Here is a 25,000-nt window from a genome sequence, read left to right on the forward strand (position 1 = left end):
TAGCCTATGGCTTCAGAGGTTACTTCATTTAACACCAGAGACTGAGGAGGTACACAGAGCCTCGTATACAGTCTGTTACAATAACATAGTGCCCAGAGCACCTCGTTCCGCACTTGGTGCAGACCGGTGCAGACTTGCTTTGGTCTAGTCTAGTCAGTCACGGTTAGTATAGCTAGCAAGTAAGTACTTGCGCATGCACGTTGCGGCAGGAACTGAATTCATTATTTTATAGTATTGCGCTAAACTATTAACCATAGTTGTGTCCTGGAAGCTTTTTGCTGGCACCACATAGCCTATATAGTCCCATATTTATGATATTTCATGTGACATAAAATGCGTTGAAATGTAGTTTTCGTATAGACCAGATTTCAACTCTCAGTTACACAATAAAATGGACAAATGCCAATCCACACACTATCAATATTGCCTCTATTCCAAGCTACAACAAATGTTTAACAATATGATGAACCAAATTGTGTTTTTTTACACGTTGACGTTGTAACCGCATTTTAGCCGGTTGAAAAGAGGGTGAAATTAGGTCTTAGACGTTCAAACCCAATATCACCCAGATTTAAACTAAAAATCAACGTTGAAAAAACGTTTTGTGCTCGCTGGGTGGTTATACAGTTCGATACGTAATTGGTTATCCGTGGGCATCTTTCTGCAGACAGAAGCTCCAAGCTCCAACTCACTGGGTACAGAGCAGCGCACTGCAGTCTCAACATAGTCCTATATCTTTATTGAAGCTGCATTGAATACCTGCCACCTGTCTAAATCCAGTCATATGTATACTGGACAAAGGAATACAAATACCTCTTTGATTCCCTCCACATATTTACTGTCATTCTCATTTGAATATACTGTACTGTCTCTGTATTCAAATTATGAGCAGAGGTCGTGTGGGTTACTGTGTGTGCTGCAGGGTATCAGTATAGTTCTGTGTGTGTGTGTGTGTGTGTGTGTGTGTGTGTGTGTGTGTGTGTGTGTGTGTGTGTGTGTGTGTGTGTGTGTGTGTGTGTGTGTGTGTGTGTGTGTGTGTGTGTGTGTGTGTGTGTGTGTGTGATCAGTGAACTGTATCAGTCCCTGGAGTAGCTTCCAGCTGCAGCAGTTAGTTCAGTGCATGTGGTTGAGGGAGGTTTTTGTACGATGCTTTTTCACTGTGTGAACACCCACTGACTGCTGATATGATGGGAACTCTGACAGTAGTAAACTGCTGCATCTTCAGCCTGGACTCCACTGATGGTCAGAGTGAAGTCAGTCCCTGATCCACTGCCTGTGAAACGACCTGGAATCCCTGATGCTCGACTTGTAGCGGCGTAAATGAGGAGTTTAGGAGTTTCTCCATCTCTCTGTTGGTACCAGGCTAAATAGTGGTTGCTGCTATAAACATAAACCTTTGGACTGGTTCGACAGCTGATGGTGACGGAGCCTCCCGGAGCAGAGCTCACTGCTCCAGGCTGAGTCACTGTGACCTGGCCTCTGGACTCTGAGGATACAGAAACAAAAACATAAAACCACCGTCATGGTTTTCTCCACTTCATTTCAGAGGGACGGGTGTTCAGAGAGGAGAGGAGTTTGATCCTCTGGACTTTACCTGTGAAGCAGCAGCAGAGGAGAGTCCAGATGAGGTTGGAGATCAAAGTCATGTTTGGATGAGGAGGATTTCTGTGGCTTCTGTTGTCATGAAGGACAGCTGTCAGTCATCCAGTGTTCAACACTCAGGATTATAAACTCTCCCAGAGCACTGGAGCATGGTGCTGCTGATGCAAAGTGGCTCTCTATGGAAATGCTCTGAGTGACTCCAACAGGACTTGGATTAGTCTGATGATGCTGTGGATCAATCAATGATTCAAATGCATGTATGTTAAGTTTAATGTAGATTTGGCTTGATGATGTCTATACAACTTTTCTTCAAGAAGTTATTTTGACTTGTTTAAGTTCACTGTTATAGACAAATAAATATCACTGCCAGACAGATTTAGCTGTATACAAACCAAAAGTGATTAATGTAGGAATGTTGTGCTATTTAGCTAGTTATTCTATGAGCTAGCTGGGTTTTATGAATTCAGACAGATTTTTGATGAACTTGTTGTTTTCAAAGTGAGAGAGCTGTGTCTCTCTGAGTCAGAGGTTTTTGTACAGCAGCTCAATGAGTCTGTATCACTGTGGTGGACTTTTGGTGGAGGAACCAGACTGGCTGTTGGAAGTAAGTAACCTATCTCATATTTTTGTAATCCATGAGATACAGTTTAATTTGTTACCTATTAAGTTTAATTTATCAAGCTACACTTATTGAATGTTATATGTTGATATATGTTTCTTTTATGCTAAATTATTTTCACCAATCCAAACTATTTAATAAAATAAATCCAAATGGCTACTCTAATAATTATGCCACTTGGGTCAGAGGAAAAAACGATTATTATAAAGTTTCTTCTTGAGGGTTTGTAGTTTTAGTTTTGTCTGACAAAGTGAGAGAGCTGTGTCTTTAGAGTCAGAGGTTTTTGTACGGCGGCTCAATGAGTTTGTATCACTGTGGTACACTTTTGGTGGAGGAACCAGACTGGATGTAACTGGAAGTAAGATTCTGCACAATTTTTAAACGTAATATTCATTAATATTTTTATTCCTGCGTATGAATTGTAGACGTAGATATAATTATCCAGTGTGTTTACTTACATCACTATAGCTATCTTTTCTCTGCTTCTCTCCACGGAGTCTAACTTGTAGCTTCTTGATACACTTTATGTTGTAGACATACTGTGACAAGTCAACAACTTGACCGTTTGAAAAGATAAATGAAAAACATTACTACTTTCTAAAATTTCTTCTTAATCTTACATTTTCACATAAATGACAACTTGTGATTAACTGAAAATGTTGGCAAATCACTTATTTTGTCACTTCAAGTAGGTGTAAGGTTTCAGAAGCTATTTTGACAGTTTATAATGTTATGATCATGTTTTTTGTTTGTTTCGTTGTTTTTTGCTTTTGGCTTAGTCTTTACAGAAACACAGAGGTATTTTTCAACAAACCTCAACAAGAGAACAATATCCCATTTAAAAATGTACTTGCAATACAATTAGTTTGCAATTTTTCAAGTTTCTAGAATAATTTAAAATACACTTAATGGTTGTTTGATTAAGATGATAATTGTTTTAAATGTAGCCAAATCTCTGCTTCTTTATTTTGTAGTTTGATATATTCTTGGTCATATGATGATTCTTTCTGTGCTGATATGCATGAGAGGCTTCTTAAAGGGAAGTGAAACAATGTGTGAGTTTGTGACTGGTGGAGCATAAAAACCATCTGACAGAAACTTCTTAAAGGGGAAAATGGACTCTCACACAGTAAAAGTGTCAAACCGCCTGGTGATTGATTGACAGCTGCAGCCTTCCTGTCCTCTAAGCTGATTGGTGTCTCCTAGGTGATGTCCCTCCCACCCTGACGGTGCTGCCCCCCTCCAGCGTGGAGCTGCAGCAGGGGAAGGCCACGCTCATGTGCCTGGCCAACAAGGGCTTCCCCTCAGCCTGGAGGCTGGCCTGGAAGGTGGACGGCAGCAGCAGCAGCAGCTGGGAGGAGAGCAGGAGCCCCGGGGTGCTGGAGGAGGACGGCCACTACAGCTGGAGCAGCACCCTGAGCCTCCCTGCAGACCAGTGGAGGAAGGTGGGCTCTGTGACCTGTGAGGCCACCCAGGGCTCCCAGTCTCTGCTCTCAGAGACACTGAGGAGAGACCAGTGTTCCCAGTCCTGACCTGACTCACTGGGACTTCTGCTACTGGTTTTATTTGATCTGCTTCTGATCTCAGTCTGCACTCAGCACTGTAGTCTCTCTCTCTCTCTCTCTCTCTCTCTCTCTCTCTATTTCTCTCGCTGTCTGTCCCCACTCATTACACCACTCATTTCAATAGTAATGTTTTGTTACTCGCAGTAGGCCAATGTTCTTAATAGACAATAAAGATCTTTTCACCAAATCAGCTGTTTACATGGTATCCATGTGTCCATGTGTATGTTTTACATTATTCATTAACTCATTGACAGCAACATGACAGTGACTGTGTTTACCAGTGGTATCCTGAAGGCAGGCAGGAGCTACAGTAGCTGTTGATGTAGGGATGAACATCTGCATCACTAGATCCATGACTGGAGCAAAAGTGTTCTTTTTTATTCTGTTTAGTTACACCTAGAAATATGATCCAGTGTTTTAACACAATGAATTATCAAAGTCTACTATTCACTATATACCATCTACTATTTATCTACTTCTGATTTTGTAAAGTTTATACTTTATCTAGAAAATATGCAGTCTTTATAATAAATATACACAAAAGTAGGATATATTTACCATAAAGGGATGTAACATGAAGCTGACCTCCACTTTTGACCCATGGGATATTACATAATGTGTGTTCTGTCTCTACAAGGCTTCAAACACTGAGACAAATAAAATTGGTGATGATGGACATCCTAGTTGTGTTCCCCTTTCCAATTAAAAGGTAGAAGACATCTTTAAAAAAAGAAAATAGGAAGCATTATCACTGATAGAGGGTTTTCCAGTTTTCTGGCCTGAAGCTGAACCGTTTGGAAGTTGATTTTCAAGAGATTGGAGTTCAGCATGACAAGGTCAAACATGAATAGAGATTGACTTGTGATGCATTGAAAGGGCCAAGAAAATGTAAGTGTCTTTTATAAATACTGTAATGTCAAATTAAATACATTTAGACTCACTGAAAATAGATGACATTGAATCTGTTCAATTGTGAGGTAATTGTTTTGTTAAAGGATTCTCAGTATGTTTGTACTAAAATATGACACATTGTGATAATATTGAATTACACGATGTATTGAATTGTTTTTTCTTTTCAGTATCTAATTCAAATCCTGTGCATTAAATATTCTGTCAATACATTCAATTATTTGATGTAATTCAATGTCTCATAATTTGCTTTAAGATATCTTGCTTCATGACTGTTGAAATTCTATATTTCAAATGTGTTTTACTAAAGTGTTACTTAATCCTGTTTCAAACCAAGTTTCTACAATACAATCAAAAAACTATATTACAAATTGCTTTTCTTGATTCAAATGTAATTATTGTATGATATTATACAGTGTTTTTAGTCACACCTCTAATGTTTAGTTTCTCTGCAGCTGTTGATTCAGATGAGTTCCTCTCCAGCTGAGGGAGGTTTTTGTACGATGCTTTTTCACTGTGTGAACAGACGCTGACTGCTGATAATATGGAAACTCTGACAGTAGTAAACTGCTGCATCTTCAGCCTGGACTCCACTGATGGTCAGAGTGAAGTCAGTCCCTGATCCACTGCCTGTGAAACGACCCGGAATCCCTGATGCTCGACTTGTAGCCCAGTAAATGAGGAGTTTAGGAGTTTCTCCATCTCTCTGTTGGTACCAGGCTAAATAGTTACTACCATAAACCTGTGAACTGGTTTGACAGCTGATGGTGACGGAGCCTCCCGGAGCAGAGCTCACTGCTCCAGGCTGAGTCACTGTGACCTGGCCTCTGGACTCTGAGGATACAGAGACAAAAACATAAAACCACCATCATGGTTTTCTCCACTTCATTTCAGAGGGACGGGTGTTCAGAGAGGAGAGGAGTTTGATCCTCTGGATTTTACCTGTGAAGCAGCAGCAGAGGAGAGTCCAGATGAGGTTGGAGATCAAAGTCATGTTTGGATGAGGAGGATTTCTGTGGCTTCTGTTGTCATGAAGGACAGCTGTCAGTCATCCAGTGTTCAACACTCAGGATTATAAACTCTCCCAGAGCACTGGAGCATGGTGCTGCTGATGCAAAGTGGCTCTCTATGGAAATGCTCTGAGTGACTCCAACAGGACTTGGATTAGTCTGATGATGCTGTGGATCAATCAACGATTCAAATGTATGTATGTTAAGTTTAATATAGATTTGGCTTGATGATGTTTATACAACTTTTCTTCAAGAAGTTATTTTGTCTTGTTTAAGTTCTCTGCTATAGACAAATAAATATCACTGCAGAAAGATTTAGCTGTATACAAACCACAAGTGATTAATGTAGGAATGTTGTGCTATATAGCTAGTTATTCCATGAGCTAGCTGGGTTTTATGAATTCAGACAGATTTTTGATGAACTTGTTGTTTTCAAAGTGAGAGAGCTGTGTGTCTCTGAGTCAGAGGTTTTTGTACGGCAGCTCAATGAGTCTGTATCACTGTGGTGGACTTTTGGTGGAGGAACCAGACTGGATGTTGGAAGTAAGTAACCTATCTCATATTTTTGTAATCCATGAGATACATTTTCATTTGTTACCTATTAAGTTTAATTTATTAAGCTACACTTATTAAATGTTAAATGTATATAAAATGATATATGTTTCTTTTATGCAAAATTATTTTCACCAATCCAAACAATTTAATAAAATAAATCTAAATAGCCACTCTAATAATTATGCCACTTGGGTCAGAGGATAAAAAGGATTATTATAAAGTTTCTTCTTGAGGGTTTGTAGTTTTAGTTTTGTCTGACAAAGTGAGAGAGCTGTGTCTTTAGAGTCAGAGGTTTTTGTACGGTGGCTCAATGAGTTTGTATCACTGTGGTACACTTTTGGTGGAGGAACCAGACTGGATGTTGGAAGTAAGTTTCTGCACAATTTTTAAACATAATATTCATTAATATTTTTATTCCTGTGTCTGAATTTTAGATGTAGATATAATTAACCAGTGTGTTTACTTGTATCACTTGGGCTATAATAGCTATCTTTTCTCTGCTTCTCTCCACGGAGTCTAACTTGCAGCTTCTTGATACACTATATATGTTGTAGACATACTGTGACAAGTCAACAACTTGACCGTTTGAAAAGACAAATGAAAAACATTACTACTTTCTAAAATTGCCTTTTAATCTTAAATTTTCACATAAATGACAACTTGCGATTAACTGAAAATGTTGGCAAATCACTTATTGTGTCACTTCAAGTAGGCGTAAGGTTTCAGAAGCTATTTTGACAATTTAGAATGTTATGATCATGTTTTTTGTTTGTTTCGTTGTGTTTTGTTTTTGGCTTAGCCTTTACAGAAACACAGACGTATGTTTCAACAAACCTCAAGAAGAAAAAACTATCCAATTTAAAAATGTATTTGCAATACAATTAGTTTGCAACTTTTCAACTTTCTAGAATAATTTAAAATACAGTTAATGGTTGTTTGATTAAGATGAGAATTGTTTTAAATGTAACCAAATCTCTGTTTCTTTATTTTGTAGTTTGATATATTCTTGGTCATATGATGATTCTTTCTGTGCTGATATGCATGAGAGGCTTCTTAAAGGGAAGTGAAACAATGTGTGAGTTTGTGACTGGTGGAGCATAAAAACCATCTGACAGAAACTCCTTAAAGGGGAAAATGGACTCTCACACAGTAAAAGTATCAAACCGCCTGGTGATTGATTGACAGCTGCAGCCTTCCTGTCCTCTAAGCTGATTGGTGCATGTCTCCTAGGTGATGTCCCTCCCACCCTGACGGTGCTGCCCCCCTCCAGCGTGGAGCTGCAGCAGGGGAAGGCCACGCTCATGTGCCTGGCCAACAAGGGCTTCCCCTCAGCCTGGAGGCTGGCCTGGAAGGTGGACGGCAGCAGCAGCAGCAGCAGCAGCAGCTGGGAGGAGAGCAGGAGCCCCGGGGTGCTGGAGGAGGACGGCCACTACAGCTGGAGCAGCACCCTGAGCCTCCCTGCAGACCAGTGGAGGAAGGTGGGCTCTGTGACCTGTGAGGCCACCCAGGGCTCCCAGTCTCTGCTCTCAGAGCCACTGAGGAGAGACCAGTGTTCCCAGTCCTGACCTGACTCACTGGGACTTCTGCTACTGCTCTCAGTCTGCACTCAGCACTGTAGTCTCTCTCTCTCTCTCTCTCTCTCTCTCTCTCTCTCTCTCTCTCTCTCTCTCTCTCTCTCTTTCTGTCCCCACTCATTACACCACTCATTTCAATCGTAATGTTTTGTTACTCGCAGTAGGCCAATATTCTTAATAGACAATAAAGATCTTTTCACCAAATCAGCTGTGTTTACATGGTTGTGTCCACATATTTTTATTATATTATTGATTAACTTGTTGACAGTGACTGTGTTTACCAGTGGTATACTGAAGGCAGGCAGGAGCTACAGTAGGTGTTGATGGAGGGATCAATAGAAGCCATGTTTATGCTTATCACTCATCACTAGTTGCATGACTGGAGCAAAACTGCTCTCATTTATTCTCTGGATAGTTACACCTAGAAAGATGATCCAGTGTTTTAACACAATGAATTATCAAAGTCTACTATTTGTATGTCTTCTGATTTTTGTCAAGTTTATACTTCATCTAGAAAGTATGCAGTCTTTGTAATAAATATATTCACAAGTGGTTACATACATTTCAGGGTTAAAAATAAAAAAGAGTAGGAATCTTCAGCATAAAGGGATGTAACATGAAGCTGACCTCCACTTTTGACCCCTACATACATAGTGGGTGTTCTGTCTCTGCAAGGCTTCAAACACTGACACCAATATACTTTGTGACAATGGACATCCTTATTATGTTCCTCTTTCCAATTAAAAGGTAGATGACATCTTTAAAAATTAAAAGAGGAAGCATTATCACTGACAGAGGGTTTTCCAGTTTTCTTGCCTGAAGCTGAACCGTTTGGAAGTTGATTTTCAACAGATTGGAGATCAGCATGGTGAGGTCAAACATGAATAGAGAGATAAAGATGGGAGTGCTGCATTGGGTCAAGACATCAATATAAGTTAGCAGAGTAAAAATCAGGTGCTCTTCCAGGATGGGGCATATATAGATACAAGATCAAAAAGAGAGGTAGCTGTCCAATATGGTTGCAGGGAGTTCCTCAGGTGTTGAAGGCAGCAAAAAGGGAAAACTTCCGAGGCACTCTGAGTCATATTAAAAATCCTTTATTCTTACAGGGATATACCAACGCGTTTCGACTCAAAGAGTCTTGATCAGGGTAAATATGAATATATGAATATATGAATAGAGATTGACTTGTCATGCATTGAAACAGCCAAGAAAATGTAAGTGGAAAATGTAAGCGGCTTTAGCTCAGGAGGTAGAGCGGGTCGGCCAATGACGCAAGGGTTGGGGGTTCGATCCCCGCTCCCTCCCAGCTGCTGTCGTTGTGTCCTTGGGCAAGACACTTAACCCTCCTTGCTCCCGATCGGTGGCAGCCTGCCGCCATCGGTGTATGAATGGCTGAATGTAGACTATCTACTGATTGTAAAGTGCTTTGGATAAAAGCGCTATATAAATGCAGGCCATTTACCATTTATTTTATAAATAATGTCAAATTAAATACATTTAGACTCAGTGAAAATAGATTACATTGAATCTGTTCAATTCTGAGGTTGGGAGAATCGTTTGTCCTATATGACACATTGTGATAATATTGAACTACACAATGCATTGAATTGTCTTTTCCTTTGGTGGAGAATTGGAATGAGTTGTAATTTGTGGATGTTTTTTATATAAGATACTCAGGATATCTCACTAAAAATGCTATATTGAAATCAGTATCTAATTCAAATCCCGTGCATTAAATATTTTGTCAAGACATTCAATTATTTGATGTAATTCAATGTCTCATAATCTGCTTTAAGATATCTTGCTTCATGAGCCACTGTTGAAATTCTACTGTATATTTAAAATGGGTTTTACTAAAGTGTTAGACTTAATCCTGTTTCAAACAATGTTTCTAGAATACAAATAAATACAATACAATCACTAAAACTATATTACAACTGAGTGTTCTTGATTCAAATGTAATTATTGTGTGATATTATAAAGTGTTTTAGTCACACCTCCAATGTTTTTGTTTCTCTGCAGCTGTTGATTCAGATCAGTTCCTCTCCAGCTGAGGGAGGTTTTTGTACGATGCTTTTTCACTGTGTGAACAGACTCTGACTGTTGATGTAGTGCCAACTCTGACAGTAGTAAACTGCTGCATCTTCAGCCTGGACTCCACTGATGGTCAGAGTGAAGTCAGTCCCTGATCCACTGCCTGTGAAACGACCTGGAATCCCAGATGCTCGACTTGTAGCGTAATAAAAGAGGAGTTTAGGAGTTCCTCCATCTCTCTGTTGGTACCAGGCTAAATAGTGGCTGCTGCCAGAAACATAAACCTTTGGACTGGTTCGACAGCTGATGGTGACGGAGCCTCCCGGAGCAGAGCTCACTGCTCCAGGCTGAGTCACTGTGACCTGGCCTCTGGACTCTGAGGATACAGAGACAAAAACATAAAACCACCATCAGGGTTTTCTCCACTTCATTTCAGAGGGACGGGTGTTCAGAGAGGAGAGGAGTTTGATCCTCTGGGCTTTACCTGTGAAGCAGCAGCAGAGGAGAGTCCAGATGAGGTTGGAGATCAAAGTCATGTTTGGATGAGGAGGATTTCTGTGGCTTCTGTTGTCATGAAGGACAGCTGTCAGTCATCCAGTGTTCAACACTCAGGATTATAAACTCTCCCAGAGCACTGGAGCATGGTGCTGCTGATGCAAAGTGGCTCTCTATGGAAATGCTCTGAGTGACTCCAACAGGACTTGGATTAGTCTGATGATGCTGTGGATCAATCAGTGATTAAAATGTATGTATGTTAAGTTTAATGTAGATTTGGCTTGGTGATGTTTATACAACTTTTCTTCAATAAGTTATTTTGACTTGTTTAAGTTCTCTGCTAAAGAGAAATAAATATCACTGCCAGAAATATTTAGCTGTATACAAACCAAAAGTGATTAATGTAGGAATGTTGTGCTATTTAGCTAGTTATTCCATGAGCTAGCTGGGTTTTATAAATTCAGACAGATTTTTGATGAACTTGTTGTTTTCAAAGTGAGAGAGCTGTGTCTCTCTGAGTCAGAGGTTTTTGTACCGCAGCTCAATGAGTCTGTATCACTGTGGTGGACTTTTGGTGGAGGAACCAGACTGGATGTTGGAAGTAAGTAACCTATCTCATATTTTTGTAATCCATGAGCTACATTTTAATTTGTTACCTATTAAGTTTAATTTGTCAAACTAAACTTATTGAATTTTATATGTATTTAAAATTATATATTATGTTTCTTTTATGCAAAATTATTTTCACCAATCCAAACAATTTAATAAAATAAATGCAAATGGGAACTCTAATAATTATGCCACTTGGGTCAGAGGAAAAAATGATTATTATAAAGTTTCTTCTTGAGGGTTTGTAGTTTTAGTTTTGTCTGACAAAGTGAGAGAGCTGTGTCTTTAGAGTCAGAGGTTTTTGTACGGTGGTTCAATGAGTTTGTATCACTGTGGTGCACTTTTGGTGGAGGAACCAGACTGGATGTTGGAAGCAAGTTTCTGCACAAATTTTAAACATAATATTCATTCATATTTTTATTCCTGTGTCTGAATTGTAGACGTAGATATAATTATCCAGTGTGTTTACTTACATCACTTGGGCTATAGCTATATTTTCTCTGCTTCTATCCACGGAGTCTAACTTGCAGCTTCTTGATACACTTTGTTGTAGACATACTGTGACAAGTCAACAACTTGACCGTTTGAAAAGATAAATGAAAAACATTACTACTTTCTAAAATTGCTTTTTAATCTTATGTTTTCACATAAATGACAACTTGTGATTAACTGAAAATGTTTGCAAATCACTTATTTTGTCACTTCAAGTAGGTGTAAGGTTTCAGAAGCTATTTTGACAGTTTATAATGTTATGATCATGTTTTTTGTTTGTTTCGTTGTTTTTTGCTTTTGGCTTAGTCTTTACAGAAACACAGAGGTATGTTTCAACAAACCTCAACAAAGGAACAATATCCCATTTAAAAATGTACTTGCAATACAATTAGTTTGCAATTTTTCAAGTTTCTAGAATAATTTAAAGTTAATGGTTGTTTGATTAAGATGAGAATTGTTTTAAATGTAGTCAAATCTCTGCTTCTTTATTTTGTAGTTTGATATATTCTTGGTCATATGAGGATTCTTTCTGTGCTGATATGCATGAGAGGCTTCTTAAAGGGAAGTGAAACAATGTGTGAGTTTGTGACTGGTGGAGCATAAAAACCATCTGACAGAAACTTCTTAAAGGGGAAAATGGACTCTCACACAGTAAAAGTGTCAAACCGCCTGGTGTTTGATTGACAGCTGCAGCCTTCCTGTCCTCTAAGCTGATTGGTGTCTCCTAGGTGATGTCCCTCCCACCCTGACGGTGCTGCCCCCCTCCAGCGTGGAGCTGCAGCAGGGGAAGGCCACGCTCATGTGCCTGGCCAACAAGGGCTTCCCCTCAGCCTGGAGGCTGGCCTGGAAGGTGGACGGCAGCAGCAGCAGCAGCAGCAGCAGCTGGGAGGAGAGCAGGAGCCCCGGGGTGCTGGAGGAGGACGGCCACTACAGCTGGAGCAGCACCCTGAGCCTCCCTGCAGACCAGTGGAGGAAGGTGGGCTCTGTGACCTGTGAGGCCACCCAGGGCTCCCAGTCTCTGCTCTCAGAGACACTGAGGAGAGACCAGTGTTCCCAGTCCTGACCTGACTCACTGGGACTTCTGCTACTGGTTTTATTTGATCTGCTTCTGATCTCAGTCTGCACTCAGCACTGTAGTCTCTCTCTCTCTCTCTCTCTCTCTCTCTCTCTCTCTCTCTCTCTCTCTCTCTCTCTATTTCTCTCGCTTTCTGTCCACACTCATTACACCACTCATTTCAATAGTAATGATTTGTTGCTCGCAGTAGGCCAATGTTCTTAATAGACAATAAAGATCTTTTCACCAAATCAGCTGTTTACATGGTATCCATGTGTCCATGTGTATGTTTTACATTATGTATTAACTCATTGACAGCAACATGACAGTGACTGTAGTACCAGTGGTATCCTGAAGGCAGGCAGGAGCTACAGTAGCTGTTGATGGAGGGATGAACATCTGCATCACTAGATCCATGACTGGAGCAAAAGTGTTGTTTTTTATTCTGTTTAGTTACACCTAGAAACATGATCCAGTGTTTTAACACAATGAATTATCAAAGTCTACTATTCACTATATACATGTACAATCTACTATTTATCTACTTCTGATTTTGTAAAGTTTATACTTTATCTAGAAAATATGCAGTCTTTATAATAAATATACACAAAAGTAGGATATATTCACCATAAAGGGATGTAACATGAAGCTGACCTCCACTTTTGACCCATGGGATATTACATAATGTGTGTTCTGTCTCTACAAGGCTTCAAACACTGAGACAAATACAATTGGTGATGATGGACATCCTAGTTGTGTTCCCCTTTCCAATTAAAAGGTAGAAGACATCTTTAAAAAAAGAAAATAGGAAGCATTATCACTGATAGAGGGTTTTCCAGTTTTCTGGCCTGAAGCTGAACCGTTTGGAAGTAGATTTTCAAGAGATTGGAGTTCAGCATGACGAGGTCAAACATGAATAGAGATTGACTTGTGATGCATTGAAAGGGCCAAGAAAATGTAAGTGTCTTTTATAAATACTGTAATGTCAAATTAAATACATTTAGACTCACTGAAAATAGATTACATTGAATCTGTTCAATTGTGAGGTAATTGTTTTGTTAAAGGACTCTCAGTATGTTTGCACTAAAATATGACACATTGTGATAATATTGAATTACACGATGCATTGAATTGTTTTTTCTTTTCAGTATCTAATTCAAATCCCGTGCATTCAATATTTTGTCAATACATTCAATTATTTGATGTAATTCAATGTCTCATAATTTGCTCTAAGATATCTTGCTTCATGACTGTTGAAATTCTTATTTAAAATGTGTTTTACTAAAGTGTTACTTAATCCTGTTTCAAACCAAGTTTCTACAATACAATCATAGAAACGATATTACAAATTACTTTTCTTGATTAAAATGTAATTATTGTATGATATTATAAAGTGTTTTTAGTCACACCTCTAATGTTTAGTTTCTCTGCAGCTGTTGATTCAGATGAGTTCCTCTCCAGCTGAGGGAGGTTTTTGTACGATGCTTTTTCACTGTGTGAACATCCACTGACTGCTGATAAGATGGGAACTCTGACAGTAGTAAACTGCTGCATCTTCAGCCTGGACTCCACTGATGGTCAGAGTGAAGTCGGTCACTGATCCACTGCCTGTGAAACGACCTGGAATCCCTGATGCTCGACTTGTAGCCCAGTAAATGAGGAGTTTAGGAGTTTCTCCATCTCTCTGTTGGTACCAGGCTAAAAAGTGGCCGTTGCTATTAACATAAACCTTTGGACTGGTTCGACAGCTGATGGTGACGGAGCCTCCCGGAGCAGAGCTCACTGCTCCAGGCTGAGTCACTGTGACCTGGCCTCTGGACTCTGAGGATACAGAGACAAAAACATAAAACCACCGTCATGGTTTTCTTCACTTCATTTCAGAGGGACGGGTGTTCAGAGAGGAGAGGAGTTTGATCCTCTGGACTTTACCTGTGAAGCAGCAGCAGAGGAGAGTCCAGATGAGGTTGGAGATCAAAGTCATGTTTGGATGAGGAGGATTTCTGTGGCTTCTGTTGTCATGAAGGACAGCTGTCAGTCATCCAGTGTTCAACACTCAGGATTATAAACTCTCCCAGAGCACTGGAGCATGGTGCTGCTGATGCAAAGTGGCTCTCTATGGAAATGCTCTGAGTGACTCCAACAGGACTTGGATTAATCTGATGATGCTGTGGATCAATCAATGATTCAAATGTATGTATGTTAAGTTTGATGTAGATTTGGCTGGATGATGTTTATACAACTTTTCTTCAAGAAGTTATTTTGACTTGTTTAAGTTCTCTGTTATAGACAGATAAATAACTGCCAGACAGATTTAGCTGTATACAAACCAAAAGTGATTAATGTAGGAATGTTGTGCTATTTAGCTAGTTATTCCATGAGCTAGCTGGGTTTGATAAATTGTGTGTCTCTCTGAGTCAGAGGTTTTTGTACGGCAGCTCAATGAGTCTCTATCACTGTGGTGGACTTTTGGTGGAGGAACCAGACTGGATGTTGGAAGTAAGTAACCTATCTCATATTTTTGTAATCCATGAGATACAGTTTAATTTGTTACCTATTAAGTTTAATTTATCAAGCTACACTTATTAAATGTTATATGTATATAAAATTATATGTTTCTTTTATACAAAATTATTTTCACCAATACAAACAATTAAAAAAAAAAAATCCAAATAGCCACTCTAATAATTATGCCACTTGGGTCAGAGGAAAAAACGATTATTATAAAGTTTCTTCTTGAGGGTTTGTAGTTTTAGTTTTGTCTGACAAAGTGAGAGAGCTGTGTCTTTAGAGTCAGAGGTTTTTGTACGGTGGCTCAATGAGTTTGTATCACTGTGGTACACTTTTGGTGGAGGAACCAGACTGGATGTTGGAAGTAAGATTCTGCACAATTTTTAAACATAATATTCATTCATATTTTTATTCCTTCATCTGAATTTTAGACATAGATATAATTATCCAGTGTGTTTACTTATCACTTGGGCTATAGCTATCTTTTCTCTGCTTCTCTCCACGGAGTCTAACTTGCAGCTTCTTGATGCACTTTATGTTGTAGATACTGTGACAAGTCAACAACTTGACCGTTTGAAAAGATAAATGAAAAACATTACTACTTTCTAAAATTGCTTTTTAATCTTAAGTTTTCACATAAATGACAACTTGTGATTAACTGAAAATGTTGGCAAATCACTTATTTTGTCACTTCAAGTAGGCATAAGGTTTCAGATGCTATTTTGACAATTTATAATGTTATGATCATGTTTTGTTTGTTTTGTTGTTTTTTGCTTTTGGCTTAGTCTTTACAGAAACACAGAGGTATGTTTCAACAAACATCAACAAGAGAACAATATCCCATTTAAAAATGTACTTTCAATACAATTAGTTTGCAATTTTTCAAGTTTCTAGAATAATTTAAAATACAGTTAATGGTTGTTTGATGAAGATGAGAATTGTTTTAAATGTAGTCAAATCTCTGCTTCTTTATTTTGTAGTTTGATATATTCCTGGTCATATGATGATTCTTTCTGTGCTGATATGCATGAGAGGCTTCTTAAAGGGAAGTGAAACAATGTGTGAGTTTGTGACTGGTGGAGCATAAAAACCATCTGACAGAAACTCCTTAAAGGGCAAAATGGACTCTCACACAGTAAAAGTGTCAAACCGCCTGGTGATTGATTGACAGCTGCAGCCTTCCTGTCCTCTAAGCTGATTGGTGTCTCCTAGGTGATGTCCCTCCCACCCTGACGGTGCTGCCCCCCTCCAGCGTGGAGCTGCAGCAGGGGAAGGCCACACTCTTGTGCCTGGCCAACAAGGGCTTCCCCTCAGCCTGGAGGCTGGCCTGGAAGGTGGACGGCAGCAGCAGCAGCAGCAGCTGGGAGGAGAGCAGGAGCCCCGGGGTGCTGGAGGAGGACGGCCACTACAGCTGGAGCAGCACCCTGAGCCTCCCTGCAGACCAGTGGAGGAAGGTGGGCTCTGTCACCTGTGAGGCCACCCAGGGCTCCCAGTCTCTGCTCTCAGAGCCACTGAGGAGAGACCAGTGTTCCCAGTCCTGACCTGACTCACTGGGACTTCTGCTACTGCTCTCAGTCTGCACTCAGCACTGTAGTGTCTCTCTCTCTCTCTCTCTCTCTCTCTCTCTCTCTCTCTCTCTCTCTCTCTCTCTCTCTCTCTCTCTCTTTCTGTCCCCACTCATTACACCACTCATTTCAATCGTAATGTTTTGTTACTCGCAGTAGGCCAATATTCTTAATAGACAATAAAGATCTTTTCACCAAATCAGCTGTGTTTACATGGTTGTGTCCACATATTTTTATTATATTATTCATTAACTTGTTGACAGTGACTGTGTTTACCAGTGGTATCCTGAAGGCAGGCAGCAGCTACAGTAGGTGTTGATGGAGGGATCAATAGAAGCCATGTTTATGCTTATCACTCATCACTAGTTGCATGACTGGAGCAAAACTGCTCTCATTTATTCTCTGGATAGTTACACCTAGAAAGATGATCCAGTGTTTTAACACAATTCATTATCAAAGTCTACTATTAGTATGTCTTCTGATTTTGTCAAGTTTATACTTCATCTCGAAAATATGCCGTCTCTGTAATAAATATATTCACAAGTGGTTACATACATTTCAGGGTTAGAAATAAAAAAGAGTAGGAATCTTCAGCATAAAGGGGTGTAACATGAAGCTGACCTCCACTTTTGACCCCTACATAGTGGGTGTTCTGTCTCTGCAAGGCTTCAAACACTGACACAAATATACCATTTGTGACAATGGACAGCCTTATTATGATCCCCTTTCCGAATAAAAGGTAGACGACATCTTTAAAAATTAAAAGAGGAAGTATTATCACTGACAGAGGCTTTTCCAGTTTTCTTGCCTGAAGCTGAACCGTTTGGAAGTTGATTTTCAACAGACTGGAGTTCAGCATGGCGAGGTCAAACATGAATAGAGAGATAAAGATGGGAGTGCTGCATTGGGTCAAGACATCAATATAAGTTAGCAGAGTAAAAATCAGGTGCTCTTCCAGGATGGGGCATATATAGATACAAGATAAAAAAGAGAGGTAGCTGTCCAATATGGTTGCAGGGAGTTCCTCAGGTGTTGAAGGCAGCAAAAAGGGAAAACATCCGAGGCACTCTGAGTTATATTAAAAATCCTTTATTCTTACAGGGATATACCAACGCGTTTCGACTCAAAGAGTCTTCATCAGGGTAAATATGAATATGAGAATATATGAATAGAGATTGACTTGTCATGCATTGAAACAGCCAAGAAAATGTAAGTGTCTTTTATAAATAATGTAAAATTAAATACATTTAGACTCAGTGAAAATAGATTACATTGAATCTGTTCAATTCTGAGGTTGGGAGAATTGTTTTGTTAAAGGACTCTCAGTATGTTTGTACTAAAATATGACACATTGTGATAATATTGAATTACACGATGCATTGAATTGTCTTTTCCTTTGGTGGAGAATTGGAATGAGTTGTAATTTGTGGATGTTTTTTATATAAGATGCTCAGGATATTTCACTAAAAATGCTATATTGAAATCAGTATCTAATTGAAAGCCCGTGCATTAAATATTTTGTCAAGACATTCAATTATTTGATGTAATTCAATGTATCATAATTTGCTTTAACATATCTTGCTTCATGACAAATTCTACTGTATATTTAAAATGGGTTTTACTAAAGTGTTAGACTTAATCCTGTTTCAAACAATGTTTCTACAATACAAATAAATACAATACAATCATTAAAACTATATTACAACTGAGTGTTCTTGATTAAAATGTAATTATTGTGTGATATTATAAAGTGTGTTTTAGTCACACCTCTAATGTTTAGTTTCTCTGCAGCTGTTGATTCAGATCAGTGCCTCTCCAGCTGAGGGAGGTTTTTGTACGATGCTTTTTCACTGTGTGAACAGAAGCTGACTGTTGAGGTAGTGGTAACTCTGACAGTAGTAAACTGCTGCATCTTCAGACTGGACTCCACTGATGGTCAGAGTGAAGTCAGTCCCTGATCCACTGCCTGTGAAACGACCTGGAATCCCTGATGCTCGACTTGTAGTGTAGTAAAAGAGGAGTTTAGGAGTTTCTCCATCTCTCTGTTGGTACCAGGCTAAAAAGTGGCCGTCTCTATCAACATAAACCTTTGGACTGGTTCGACAGCTGATGGTGCTGGAGCCTCCCGGAGCAGAGCTCACTGCTCCAGGCTGAGTCACTGTGACCTGGCCTCTGGACTCTGAGGATACAGAGACAAAAACATAAAACCACCATCATGGTTTTCTCCACTTCATTTCAGAGGGACGGGTGTTCAGAGAGGAGAGGAGTTTGATCCTCTGGACTTTACCTGTGAAGCAGCAGCAGAGGAGAGTCCAGATGAGGTTGGAGATCAAAGTCATGTTTGGATGAGGAGGATTTCTGTGGCTTCTGTTGTCATGAAGGACAGCTGTCAGTCATCCAGTGTTCAACACTCAGGATTATAAACTCTCCCAGAGCACTGGAGCATGGTGCTGCTGATGCAAAGTGGCTCTCTATGGAAATGCTCTGAGTGACTCCAACAGGACTTGGATTAGTCTGATGATGCTGTGGATCAATCAACGATTCAAATGTATGTATGTTAAGTTTAATATAGATTTGGCTTGATGATGTTTATACAACTTTTCTTCAAGAAGTTATTTTGTCTTGTTTAAGTTCTCTGCTATAGACAAATAAATATCACTGCAGAAAGATTTAGCTGTATACAAACCACAAGTGATTAATGTAGGAATGTTGTGCTATATAGCTAGTTATTCCATGAGCTAGCTGGGTTTTATGAATTCAGACAGATTTTTGATGAACTTGTTGTTTTCAAAGTGAGAGAGCTGTGTGTCTCTGAGTCAGAGGTTTTTGTACGGCAGCTCAATGAGTCTGTATCACTGTGGTGGACTTTTGGTGGAGGAACCAGACTGGATGTTGGAAGTAAGTAACCTATCTCATATTTTTGTAATCCATGAGATACATTTTTATTTGTTACCTATTAAGTTTAATTTATTAAGCTACACTTATTAAATGTTAAATGTATATAAAATGATATATGTTTCTTTTATGCAAAATTATTTTCACCAATCCAAACAATTTAATAAAATAAATCTAAATAGCCACTCTAATAATTATGCCACTTGGGTCAGAGGATAAAAAGGATTATTATAAAGTTTCTTCTTGAGGGTTTGTAGTTTTAGTTTTGTCTGACAAAGTGAGAGAGCTGTGTCTTTAGAGTCAGAGGTTTTTGTACGGTGGCTCAATGAGTTTGTATCACTGTGGTACACTTTTGGTGGAGGAACCAGACTGGATGTTGGAAGTAAGTTTCTGCACAATTTTTAAACATAATATTCATTAATATTTTTATTCCTGTGTCTGAATTGTAGACGTAGATATAATTATCCAGTGTGTTTACTTACATCACTTGGGCTATAGCTATCTTTTCTCTGCTTCTCTCCACGGAGTCTAACTTGCAGCTTCTTGATGCACTTTATGTTGTAGACAGACTGTGACAAGTCAACAAATTGACAGTTTGAAAAGATGAATGAAAAACATTACTACTTTCTAAAATTGCTTTTTAAACTTAAATTTTCACATAAATGACAACTTGCGATTAACTGAAAATGTAGGCAAATCACTTATTGTGTCGCTTCAAGTAGGCGTAAGGTTTCAGAAGCTATTTTGACAATTTATAATTTTATGATCATGTTTTTTTGTTTGTTTCGTTGTTTTTGGTTTTTGGCTTAGCCTTTACAGAAATACAGAGGTATATGTTTCAACAAACCTCAACAAGAGAACAATATCCCATTTAAAAATGTACTTTCAATACAATTAGTTTGCAATTTCTCAAGTTTCTAGAATAATTTAAAATACAGTTAATGGTTGTTTGATGAAGATGAGAATTGTTTTAAATGTAGCCAAATCTCTGCTTCTTTATTTTGTAGTTTGATATATTCTTGGTCATATGATGATTCTTTCTGTGCTGATATGCATGAGAGGCTTCTTAAAGGGAAGTGAAACAATGTGTGAGTTTGTGACTGGTGGAGCATAAAAACCATCTGACAGAAACTTCTTAAAGGGGAAAATGGACTCTCACACAGAAAAAGTGTCAAACCGCCTGGTGATTGATTGACAGCTGCAGCCTTCCTGTCCTCTAAGCTGATTGGTGTCTCCTAGGTGATGTCCCTCCCACCCTGACGGTGCTGCCCCCCTCCAGCGTGGAGCTGCAGCAGGGGAAGGCCACGCTCATGTGTCTGGCCAACAAGGGCTTCCCCTCAGCCTGGAGGCTGGCCTGGAAGGTGGACGGCAGCAGCAGCAGCAGCTGGGAGGAGAGCAGGAGCCCCGGGGTGCTGGAGGAGGACGGCCACTACAGCTGGAGCAGCACCCTGAGCCTCCCTGCAGACCAGTGGAGGGAGGTGGGCTCTGTGACCTGTGAGGCCACCCAGGGCTCCCAGTCTCTGCTCTCAGAGACACTGAGGAGAGACCAGTGTTCCCAGTCCTGACCTGACACACTGGGACTTCTGCTACTGCTCTCAGTCTGCACTCACCACTGTAGTCTCTCTCTCTCTCTCTCTCTCTCTCTCTCTCTCTCTCTCTCTCTCTCTCTCTCTCTCTCTCTCTCTCTCTCTCTCTCTCTCCTCTCTCTCTCTCTCTCTCTCTCTTTCTCTTGTTTCTGTCCCCACTCATTACACCACTCATTTCAATAGTAATGTTTTGTTACTCACTGTAGGCCAATATTCTTAATAGACAATAAAGATCTTTTCACCAAATCAGCTGTTTACATGGTTGTTTCCACGTATTTTGTATTATATTATTCATTAACTTGACAGTGACTGTGTTTACCAGTGGTATCCTGAAGGCAGGCAGGAGCTACAGTAGGTGTTGATGGAGGGATCAATAGAAGCCATTTTTATGCTTATCACTCATCACTAGTTGCATGACTGGAGCAAAACTGCTCTCATTTATTCTCTGGATAGTTACACCTAGAAAGATGATCCAGTGTTTTAACACAATGAATTATCAAAGTCTGCCGATTCTCTGAGACAAGAGAAGACCTGTGTCGGAGTTATGCTCACCATGTCCAAAACTCCCACCTGAGAGAACTCCTCCCCCCCTCCAATGGCTCTGTCTCTGGCCGCAGCACAAGACAGGCCAGTAAGCTCCAATCTATGCGAACAAGAACTGAGCACTATAGGAACTCCACCATCCCTACCTGAGCAGACTTATAAATGAAAAGTAACCATTTTAAATTCTAACCCCTCTTTTTAACGATGTTTTGTGTTTGTGTCGTTCTTTTTTCAACATTTATAATGTAAAGGACATGAAATTCATCTAGTGTGAACTCGATGCAATATGTTCTTGAATAAACTACTACTACTACTATTAGTATGTCTTCTGATTTTGTCAAGTTTATACTTCATGTAGAAAATATGCACACTTCCTTAAAGGAAGTGTGCGTGTGCGTTGTGCGTCGTGCGTGTGTGTGTGTGTGCGTGCGTGCGTGCGCGCGTGCGTGCGTGCGTGCTTGCATGCGTGCGCGTGCATAGATAAAATTGGTGTATCCGTGCAGTGCGTCCTGTAGCTTTGAAAGTATTTTCTGTTCCGTCATAAAACACACGCTCTAAATGAGAACAAAGCCCCGTGGACGATATGAAATAATCTAAAGGTCACTATACCAACACACTCTGCCCGCAGAGTTGCACTTGGCATGGGAAAACAATAATTTCCCCCCATGCTGATGTCACCATGACGACTGTTTACTTCGCCACACAAAACATTTGCTCATTTCATTTGTGGCTTTTTGATGAACTAAATATCCCGGAGATGTTTAGCCCCTGGCCGCGATGTCTGATGTACCATGAGCTCATTAAAAATGCATGATCTGCATGCCAGCTTCTCTCTCTCTCTCTCTCTCTCTCTCTCTCTCCTCCTCCCCCCCTCTCTATCTCTCTCTCCCATTTGATGGAATTAAAAAGTGTGTTATTAATATGACTAATCTGCCCTCCAACATAATTTAAATGCACAGCATGATGGCGAGTTGTCCGGCACAGACCAATTAGTCGCCACTATGAGCAGCAATACATTTCCGAGAATGAGATACAAAGTGGTGTGAACTTTAACCAGGTCACAAAAGATTATTACTTTTTTTTTTACTGTGCTCCACTAATGCGATCATATTATTAGTATCGATCTTCCGTGTGCTTAACATCGGGTTTCACAAGCAAGCCGTTCAAGATTCCAGACCTTGGAGTGTGTGTGGTGTGTGTGTGTGTGTGTGTGTGTGTGTGTGTGTGTGTGTGTGTGTGCGCAGACGACACACGTGTGCGTGTGTGTGTGTGTGTGTGTGTGTGTGTGTGTGTGCGTGTGCGTGTGCGTGCGACCGTGCGTGTATGTGTGTGTGTGTGTGTGAGTGTGTGTGCGTGTGTGTGTGTGTTGTGTGTGTGTGTGAGAGGGAGACACTCTCCATATCCGTTTCAGTATTGATATCCCAGGTTCTACACACCAGGCACCAAACTGTCTGAACACTTTAAAGAGAAGCCCCCTTGCAGCAATCAAGCCCTCTGCTTCACACCAACAGAAGCTCTTACACCTCCCAATCAATGGCCTACAGGCTTTCATTGTTCCAAAAGCTTCTTCTCCATCACGTTCCGGCGGCAAACATATCACCTCTGACATCGACTAGATGGAGACACCTCCTCCTTGAATGGTCAGATCTCATCGGTTCTTTATTCTGCACTCACCAACTGGCCCACAAATAGATCCCAGCCAGGTCAGAGAATCTGCGATCAGATGTTGAATGGATGAATAAAACAGTGGAGAGCAGAGACTCTTCCCCTCTTCTTTGTGTTGTCACATCCATAATGCATGAGCCCCTATCAAGGACCATCACTGCTCCGGAGCGACGGACTTGGCACTGCGTGCCGGCCGGTCATTCCAGGTCGTAAAATCCACTAATCTATATTTCAGTAGTTTCCTTGTGGAAAGCGAAGCCTTTCTGTTGTGATGAGTGCGAAAAGATTCTTTTTTGTTTTCCTCCATACTTTTTTAATCTTGGTTTTAAGTGCCTCATTAATCTTTCATGCTGCTGCTCCTCCTGTCTTTTGTGTGATAGCTTTGATGTTAGCTTGCACTTTCCCTACCTGGATCCCATGTATTTTTCATACCCTCTCCAGCAAGCGACTGCGCATCCACAATGCATATAGCATAAAGTATTATATGATAACAAAGCATAATAACATGCAGGGAATTAATGCTCACCCTAATGGTAGAGCATGATTGTCTAACCACCATCAGATGTGTTAGGGTGTCGGCTAGCCTATACTGCATATCAGTGTCTGTGTCTTGTCCAGCTTGAAGAAGGCCAGAAACGTCACCTATAGAGACACTGCATGAAATAGGCCACGCCCATCACGGGGAAAGCTCTCCGTTCACTTCCACACACCAGCGTCATTTTCCTTGAATTAAACACAGCTAAAAGCTGTTGTGGGCTGGGCTGCGCAGACAACAAATGTAAAAAATTGCCAGTTTTTTTGTACTCCCGAGCAAAACAAGGAAGCCATTGGAGAATTGGCGAGAAGAAAAATGTGGATCTAGCTGTCAAGGAAGTAAGTTGGAGTGTTCATCTTCCGTATATATGATCTTTTTGTGCACACCCGACCATGCACGCGACATAGGAGAACGCCAGGATTGGACGGAGTTTGTGTTTTCCCCGTTTTGGGCGTGGCTTCTGAATGATGACGCGCTCCGCAGTGTCCTCTATTAAGGAAAGAAATGCATATGGAGCCATAGTGTGTGCGACGCTTTTTCAACTCTGGGAAATGAAACATGTAACATTGACAGAAAACTATGCTGAGTGCTATGAGGGGAATATGAGGAGTAATTCTGACCCTAGCGAGCTCAAACGCTCCAATTTCACAGCTTCTTGCCTTTTAGAATGGAAAGCAATTTTTGCGCAACACTCAAATGCGTCTTCCCCCCTGAAAGTTGTGATGACTTGTTACGACTGGCGGCACGATCATACTGAAAATAACAGGCAATACTGCAGCAATAATTGCAGTTCATTTGTTGGAGTTTTTCAGGACGGAAGCGCTAAGTCCGCGCAGTACGTGCGATGGCAGCCCTTGTGCCCGAGGCTCCAGGCGCTGGGCTGGGCTGCTGGATACAGCAGCGCCGCGCAGCACAGGGTCAGGCGGGGGTATCATTAATTAAAAGCATGTGCTCCTCGGGAAGCGCCTCTCTCGCGATGCAATAAAACACGTTTATAGGCCTCCGCTGCCCACATTCCTTTCGCTGGCTTTTCATCTGTGTAAGAAGAATGGCCTCTCCGCGGTCGCGGGCATAACTCTCCGCCCGCTGACAGCTAGCTCCAGGATTACGACTGTGGGGAAGGAGGTGAGATGAGAGGGAAGGGGGAGGAGGTAACAACTGCGCACCTCAAAGTCATCAAGG

General features: G+C 40.5%; 3 pseudogenes and 2 gene segments (V, D, J or C); 4 read left to right on the forward strand and 1 right to left on the reverse strand.

Annotated features, from left to right (window-relative positions):
- The first annotated feature begins 1,751 nt into the window (after positions 1-1,751).
- On the forward strand, positions 1,752-3,931 carry LOC310798482 (Ig kappa-b4 chain C region pseudogene; annotated as a pseudogene). Its single transcript, XR_014553977.1, has 3 exons — positions 1,752-1,770; positions 2,493-2,579; positions 3,428-3,931. The product of XR_014553977.1 is annotated as an Ig kappa-b4 chain C region pseudogene (transcript).
- Positions 3,932-5,725: 1,794 nt separating this feature from the next.
- On the forward strand, positions 5,726-8,018 carry LOC310798483 (Ig kappa-b4 chain C region pseudogene; annotated as a pseudogene). Its single transcript, XR_014553978.1, has 3 exons — positions 5,726-5,738; positions 6,144-6,248; positions 7,491-8,018. The product of XR_014553978.1 is annotated as an Ig kappa-b4 chain C region pseudogene (transcript).
- A 6,589-nt stretch (positions 8,019-14,607) lies between these two features.
- On the forward strand, positions 14,608-16,760 carry LOC310798484 (Ig kappa-b4 chain C region-like). The segment is given in 3 exons: positions 14,608-14,626; positions 15,310-15,393; positions 16,242-16,760.
- Positions 16,761-18,441: 1,681 nt separating this feature from the next.
- On the reverse strand, positions 18,442-18,933 carry LOC310798485 (immunoglobulin kappa variable 3-20-like). The segment is given in 2 exons: positions 18,882-18,933; positions 18,442-18,773 (listed from the first exon to the last, which is right to left on the reverse strand).
- Positions 18,934-19,038: 105 nt separating this feature from the next.
- On the forward strand, positions 19,039-21,182 carry LOC310798487 (Ig kappa-b4 chain C region pseudogene; annotated as a pseudogene). The gene is made up of 3 exons (XR_014553979.1): positions 19,039-19,057; positions 19,788-19,871; positions 20,729-21,182. The product of XR_014553979.1 is annotated as an Ig kappa-b4 chain C region pseudogene (transcript).
- Positions 21,183-25,000: the final 3,818 nt, after the last annotated feature.

The sequence above is a fragment of the Poromitra crassiceps genome (assembly GCF_964638095.1).
Source record: "Poromitra crassiceps genome assembly, chromosome: 25".
NCBI lineage: Eukaryota > Metazoa > Chordata > Actinopteri > Beryciformes > Melamphaidae > Poromitra > Poromitra crassiceps.